Raw genomic sequence first — 8509 nt, forward strand, 5'->3', positions numbered from 1 at the left:
TCACTATTCACCCTAAACAATCTTCTGGAAACAGTTGACTTCCTTCTTGATCAGTTAGTAGCCAGCATGTTGTCTGTACCCCTCCCTAGCCCCACCAGGTGTACCCCCAGCAAACTGTGCTACAAGACACCCCATGTTTGTTATCCACTCCTCATCACCACTTGTCCACCCTCTGTCCGACTCTGTACAGCCCATTTTTCTGCCTCCTAATTTGTGCACATTCATCCCTGTTTGTACTGATTTGTGTTTGATTGTGTGTCCTCACTACTTACACATCCCTACCTTTCCTCCTTTTCATTCCCGATCACCCTTTCCATCATCCCTTCTCTCTACGTGCTGTAATAAAAGTGGCACATATTCCCACAAACAGTACCCTGTCTACCCTCCACCTCCTTTTCCTTTATGGTTTCCTTCTACAAGTTCCTCTTCTTGCTATATTCTACTATTCATTTCTACCCTGTACGTCCTTTTTATGGAAACAATAAAAAAAAAAAAACAGGCAGCTGGACACCTCACAACAGGTTTTTGCAAGGTACTCCTAATTAATTGCATGTGGTGCATCCAAACAGCCTGCTCCAGCTTGTGCCAGCTCACAAGGTTGCTACCTGGCTTCACAATGTACTGCTTATTCTGCTTTGGAGATTTGCAGATTTTTAGTCTTGCTTTGATTTCAACATGCTGAATCATGTAGCTTGTCACTGTTGGCAGTTTCGTGCCTACTTTGTACTACTAAGTGATATAAGCCTTGTTCAGGTGTCCAGCATATCTCTATGAATCCAAGCATAAGTATTGTACAGGTTATGAGGTGGTTTGCACTTACTATTTCAATAAACAGGAATGACTTCTGAACTGCAGGACTGTCACTTGTTTGTTAGCGATTGCTTGAGACCGATGTACCCTAGTTTGGGGACCTGCTCCCTTCCCAGTATTCTGTGTCCTTGAAGTTTGTATATTTAGCTAAGAGGACAGGAGGGCACAGAGGACATGCCCTTTGCAAAAACACATGGATATTTAATGAGTGTAGTAGTGTTTCATTTTACATAGTTGTGTAGGTCACTGTTATTGTTTTTAGAGGCTTTGGTTTAGAATTTTCAGCCTAGATAGATAATCAGACAGACAGACAGATATATACATGTGATAGCATTGATTAAGTTTTATACACACACAATGCAAAAGAACAGTCCATATATCGGTCACTTAAGACTTTAACAGGAACATTTATAACGTATAGCCGGCCTTGATTTTGGGGGCAGTTCTTACGACACTGCAACTTAATTTAGAGATCACAGCTTCAGAAATCCTGTCCTACAACTCTTGAATATTTCATTTTTTCACACTCTCATTTCCTTGTAAAAAGAATGATTGTGATACTTCTGGTTACACTTTATACTGGATCTTCAGTTGTGGCATATTTGCATTCTACAAAAGTCTTTTATTCTATATAATTTATCATATTCTATGTGAGCCACATAGGACCTTTGTTCAGTTGTTTTGCAAACAGCTCCATTTTGAGGTATGGAGTTTCACACTGCTTTCCAGTTATTTCTCTTTCTCCAACCTGCAAATCTATGTCTACTTCACTTCGTTGAAAACACTAATTATTGAATACCTTTTTCTTGAACCCTATTCATCAAAGCCTTAATCCATTGAATGTGCATTTAAAATTTTCCCAGGGAAAAGAAATAGTGGGCCATCATCAGAATTTGGCCTTTTCCCCACTGTAGTGCATTCTCAGAGTTGGTATATTTAGTTAGGGGAGTGGGGGGTACAGCCCCCCACCTGGGTGGGTTTTAAATTTTGTGATTTTTATGATGCTCGCTTGGTTGGCCAAGGGTATTTTTTTCCCCCATGGGAACATTTTCGTTTAAGTGCACATTCGATGAATTAAGGCTTTGATGAATAGGGTTTGAAAAAAGGTATTCGACAATTTGCTTTTTCAACAAAGTAAAGTAGACCTGTGAATCTACTAGGCTTCCGCAGTTCCTATAATAGTTACATTTCTGTCTCTGCTCATTTAATTTCCTTTATTTTATGTTGATTTTCAGGCATCGCAAATACAGCTGAAATAGGCAATCTTCTTTCTGTCATCCAACAGTTTAGCTAATGAGAGAACAAACCCCTGTAGTAGAGAAGTGCTATATTCCAAAACTGAGATGACAATCCTCATAGTTTTTGATAATCCCCTTTTCCTTGAGAATCTTCACTGTGTGGATAGTTCTTTACTCTTGGTCATTTGACTGAGCCTGAGGATACTGTGCACTAGATGTTATATGTCTGAATTGCCAGTCTTTCACAAATCTCTGAAGTCTTGACTTGCATATTGAGAACAATTGTCAGATATGACAATATCAGCTGTTTCCTGTCTCAAGAATATAGGCTTGAATGCACTAATCATACTTGCGTTCTTGTTCATAACCATGTTACTGATTACATCTGGCTCTGTTAGCTTTCTTCAAAGCATAGTTTTCTCAGATACAACTATTGTAAGATACTGCAACGTTTGTGAAATGTCTGTAATACCTGCTTCTCTTCTGGGCTTGGCATTTGCACTGCTGCTCAGATTTCTTTAGGTCAGGTTTCAGATTCCTTGACATTACAATATAACCTGTGTTTTAGACTTGTCATTCAGAGTTTATACGTGTCCTTATTTAATCTGATAGTGACTTTATTTACTCAACACTTGTGTCATTCTTTTGACGCACTCTTCTTGTGTCTGAAACACACGAACAGAACATCAGTTATATTTATGACACCTTCCAGGCGTTCACTTACCCACATAACATCTCTTTTGAATGCCTCTAGTATTCCTAAAATACTAAACAAAATTGTTTTTGCGTCATTTTCCTCCCAACTGGATGACAATCAAGATTCCTCTCTCTCACTCTCTCACTCTCTCACTCCCTCACTCTCTCACTCTCTCACTCTCGCACTCCCTCACTCTCTCATTCCCTCACTCTCTCACTCCCTCACTCTCTCATTTCCTCACTCTCTCACTCTCTCACTCTCTCACTCTCTCACTCCCTCACTCTCTCACTCTCTCACTCTCTCACTCTCTCTCTCACTCTCACTCTCTCACTCTCTCACTCTCTCACTCCCTCACTCTCTCACTCTCTCACTCTCACTCTCTCACTCTCTCACTCTCACTCTCTCACTCTCTCACTCCCTCACTCTCTCACTCTCTCACTCTCTCACTCCCTCACTCTCTCACTCTCTCACTCTCTCACTCTCTCACTCTCTCACTCTCCCTCACTCTCTCACTCTCTCACTCTCTCACTCTCTCACTCTCTCTCTCTCTCACTCTCTCACTCTCTCACTCTCTCACTCTCTCACTCTCTCACTCACTCTCACTCTCACTCTCTCACTCTCTCACTCTCTCACTCTCTCACTCTCACTCCCTCACTCCCTCCATCTCACTCTCTCACTCTCACTCTCTCACTCTCACTCACTCTCACTCTCTCACTCTCTCTCACTCTCTCACTCTCTCACTCTCACTCTCTCACTCTCACTCTCACTCTCTCACTCTCTCACTCTCTCACTCTCACTCTCTCACTCTCACTCTCTCACTCTCTCACTCTCTCACTCTCTCACTCCCTCACTCTCTCATTCTCTCACTCTCTCACTCTCTCACTCTCTCACTCTCTCACTCTCTCACTCTCTCACTCTCTCACTCTCCCTCACTCTCACTCTCTCACTCTCTCATTCCCTCACTCTCTCACTCTCTCACTCTCTCACTCTCTCACTCCCTCACTCTCTCATTTCCTCACTCTCTCACTCTCTCACTCCCTCACACTCTCTCACTCTCTCACTCTCACTCTCTCACTCTCTCACTCTCCCTCACTCTCTCACTCTCTCACTCTCTCACTCTCTCACTCCCTCACTCTCTCATTTCCTCACTCTCTCACTCTCTCACTCCCTCACTCCCTCACTCCCTCACTCTCTCACTCTCTCTTTTTTTTTCTCTGACTCTGCTGTCCCATGCAGTCCATTCACTTCCTTGGAGGGGTGAGACCTTTAGCCCATTCATTCCAAGATGAGGTGACAGACAGTCTGCAGAGACTGGAGTCATCAAACACCCAAGGCTGGGGAGTTTTATATATTTTAGGCTCTAAATCCTTTGACTTGTTCATAACAGATTCAGGGTTCAGCATGATGTGGGCATCAGTGAGTTATTCTCTTGCTTCCTTGGATGACATAACCCCCTCATCACTGCCCTTCCCCCTTCGAATCCATCATTCTCATGGGATCTCTGGTCTCAAATGGGAATTCTACAATTGGAATGAGCACCTAGACATGCATCCCAACCCACCACCCCCAAAGAGAGGCAAGATGTCAAAGGTATTCCTCCTCCCTTCACCAACTACAGCTTTGACAGGCTGCTAAGTCACTATTCAATCATGGGTCACCTGGATCATAGTCAGCTCTCTATTCCTGTATACCAGTGCAGCTGGCACTAAACAGACATTAAGGAATCTGTGCCTTCCTAATGGAGAATTAAGTGTGTACAGGTATGAGCTTCTTCATCTAGATTTATCTTCCCGAAGCTATACGGTGCATCTAGTACTGAAGGTTTGGCATCCTTGTACCGTTTTCTTCTTCTGTTTTCATATGTAGACTAATGCAAACGCGAATCTTGTGTTTTGCTCACAGGTGAACATACTACTCACCTATTCCCTTGGCTTTAATTGCTTTTTATTGCCACCTAATAGCTCTATTCTTTTAAGTTCTTGTCCTAGTTTACTTCTAGGGGTTATGGGTACTTTTCTAGAAACAGGAATCACTGGAAATGTATCAGGTCTTATTTGCATGTGGCATTCTCCAAACAAACATCTTAAGCTTATGTACAAATCAACCGATATGTAGGATATTATTGCTGTGGTTCTGCACAGCATCTAAGATGACAGTGAGAGTGGTATTAATTTTCTATGTGTGCAGTTTTTGCTTTTAAGCTGTGAATTTGCTTAACCGTGCCTTGCTTTGCACAAACTACGCAAACAAAACTATTATGATAATTTTCCATTAATGCAGCAATTTGAAAAAAAAAAAAAAAAAAAAAACAGCCTGAGTTTCTTAGCTTTGTGCTCAGATGCCAGCAGCTGCTGACCTATGTGTCACCCAGTGGCCAGAACAGGATGTTAAGTTTACACACAGCTCTCTCTCTCTCTAGAGCCATCAATCCACAGCTATTAATGCATTTTCTGACAAGATGCAGTTTTGTCTAATTAAATTGCACATCGTCTATTAGCTCTCAGCATCTGTTGTTATCAATTTACCATGCATCCTTCCCTAATTGTTGCAGATACATATTCAGATTTCACAGCATCAAGTAAATTTTACTTCTGAAGTGCTAACAAAAAGGTCATTCTTCCATTGCTGCTCAACAACATTCAAATGCTTTCAAACACCCGTGTTTTTGATTTTACACATTACACACTTTACATAAAAGTCCTTTTCTGCCATAGCTTCTGTTCAAGCTTTATTAAATACAAGACAACTCTCCTTGTTATGCCTATAGCCACACCTACTACAATCTTGAAATTAAAATATGTGATCAGTATGTTCACCATCTTTGATCCTTTCATAGCTCTTTTTCATTTCCATTATGTTTAAAACATACTTTGCCTTTATATCTGATTTTAGCCGTATTATTTTTCTAACATTTTCTCTTCACACTTCCTTTTTATTACTGAATACTTTTGTTTGTGCATTAGTAGTGTCACTTGCTCTGAACATGTACACAGAATTTGATATGGTCAGGTACATTTCTCTTAATAGTTTACCTATTGTTTCATAATTTCTTATATCACAGATTATTACCTCTTATTACAGATGAAATTCACCAAATTCATTGTCTTTCACTCTATTCTTCATTCAGTGACATACATACCTCTCAAGTGTACCTCATTACGAGGAACATACCTCATTTGGGGTCTTAAAAACTTCATGTTCCTCAAAGTTCCACATTGAAAGGGTCTGTCATACACTCAGTGATAGGATTTTATAACTGATATCCATTGTAAATAGAAATTAATCATATTAAATCATTAAAAAGATCTTTTTTATAAGTAAACAACATATTTTATCTATCCTATGATCTTCCTTGTTGAAGTTGTTAGTAAGCCATTAGTAAGTGTTTGACATTTTACCCATTTGTTCCACATTATGATGGCTAGTTTTCCTCATTTTGGAGATGGGAGGTTGAGAGCTACGGTGACATGTACGTCTACAGTCTCTATAGCACCCTGTGATCTTTTAAGCAATAAATGTCTAATAAATGGTAAATTATTTCTGGGTTGACAATAATTACTGATTTTTTCTGTAAGTGTTACTACTTTGTCTTTGATCTCTCCAAGAAAAGTAAAATAATTAAACAACTTTATGGTTTCTTCCCATGCAATGTACTGGAATGCTGCACATTGATTTTTTAAGACATTTCAGTTAATCCACTTGCAGTGAGGAATGAATCATTTTTAGATCCAATGCCTCCAGTTTTATATGAATATTGCTTCTGGTAAAACAATAACAGAAGGATATAGTTGATTCTGAGATTTACTGTGAGTTATACTTCTGTGGTTCCAAATACAGAGACTCTGGAAAACATATATATTTCTTCTTTCTTGCAGTTGCATTTCTTTAATTCTGACAGATACTGCAACACTGTCTGACAGCATGCCTTAGCAGGGCATTTAATAACTACCATAAAGCAATAGGAGATACAGTCTAACATCCATGAGGTCTATATTGGAAATTAATTTCTCTGGAACTACTGAGACCACATCACATGCAAATCAGTGTAACTAGCTCAGGGTGCACTTAGAAAAGTGTATTCAACAAGCTATGCCAAACAGGTATTTTATTATTTTGTGGGCATTTCCCTGGTAAGCATGCGTGGAATCGGCTATAAGCTCAAAGTGCATTCAGACATATGCACATAGTAGTATGTCCTAAAAATAGTTCTGCTTCTTCCTCTAGAGGAAAATTTATTTTTTGAACATTTCTTCAGGGGGTCTTTATGTGATTAAAATGCAGTAAATTAACTGTATGGTGTAAATCATGATCATTTTAATTTATTTCTTCCATTTCTGGATTTTTTTGCAGATCTAGTCCGGTTAAACATTTGTGCTTACAGAAAGTAAAGCAAACAGCTGCACAACTGGTATCATACATGTCTGTAGCATGTTCAAATTGCAGTGAAGAGCTGGTGAGCTTGTAGACTTACATTTATGTTCTCATACATAATTAAAGGAAGTCTTACAAGTTAATCTACCCTTGAAAGAAGATAGTGAGACTTATAAGGGTGCAATTAACCTGCTGAGAAGGTAGTGCTTGCGAAGAAAACAGCTGTAACTACAGCACATTCCCTAAAGACTGAGAAGCTGCAGTTATGGAATAAAAGACTGAAGTTAAAATTGATGATATGGAAAACTACACCTTGCAATAATTTACAACTGATCAGATTGCATAAGGGTAGGTAGGAATTTGAATTTCATTTTTACTGAACTAATGGCCTTGCTTGTGAGATAAAACTGGGTGAAGAGATACCTTGTCAATTTCATGTTTACAAAGACCAAATCCAATTTCCCAAGGTCCTTCATCATTAGTTTTCTGAATTACTTGGACTATAAGGAGGTTGGAGCTTGGTGTAAAACACATAATGGCTAGAGTGGTAATGAGAAAGGGAATTGTTCCTGTTTGCTTTTTTAATGTATTTTTTTCTTTACATTTTTAAAAACTAGGACATTAAGTTTCAGATTTGTTTTCCTGCTGCACTGGTGACCTATGAAGGGATTCAGATTTTGTCTAAAGTGCACTTGGATTCTTTGCTTGAAAGGTATCACAGGTTTTGGGACCCCCAGCAAACCCTACAATGCTATCTTGTTTAGCTACTGATTTCTATTACCTGCATGAATTTGTGTTTATAGAACAAAGACATTACTATTAGCACTGTTTTTCCTTCTAAATGAAAGAGGCGCTTTACAGTTACACCATTTTTAATATGTACATGTATGTTGCACATATTTGTGCATTTCTGTTTTTGTTCAGTCCTTCCATGATGTGGAGTAAGTCTCTCCATAGAATAAAATGCAGATGGGAATAACAGTAAAGATTTATAAATACTTGGGTGGGGTATGGGGCAGTGTAAGGAATATAACATGCTGTCATTGTTCTTTGCTATATGATGGTTATAGAACAGCAGAATCCCGCGGTGGTGGTGCTGTGGTAGCGTTGTCACCTCACAGTAAGACGCTGTCCGGTTCGATTCTCAGCTAGAGCATCTTCTGCGTGTAGACATATGCGAATGGGCGTACCTTTTTTGAAGGTTGTGCATCAGGGCTGGTAACTCGGCACGTAAAAATCAACTACCAATCATTAGCGGACCGGAGTTCTACTGTGGCGACCCCTAACTGGGAAAAGCCGAAAAACACAACAAGAACAGCAGACTTGCAGCTGTTTATTTATTTATTTTATTACATTTGTTAACCGGAAGAAAGTCCGACTGGGCCAGGAGCCC

Source organism: Protopterus annectens, chromosome 13.part0 (assembly GCF_019279795.1).
Source record: "Protopterus annectens isolate FY-2018-M chromosome 13.part0, PAN1.0, whole genome shotgun sequence".
Classification (NCBI taxonomy): domain Eukaryota; kingdom Metazoa; phylum Chordata; order Ceratodontiformes; family Protopteridae; genus Protopterus; species Protopterus annectens.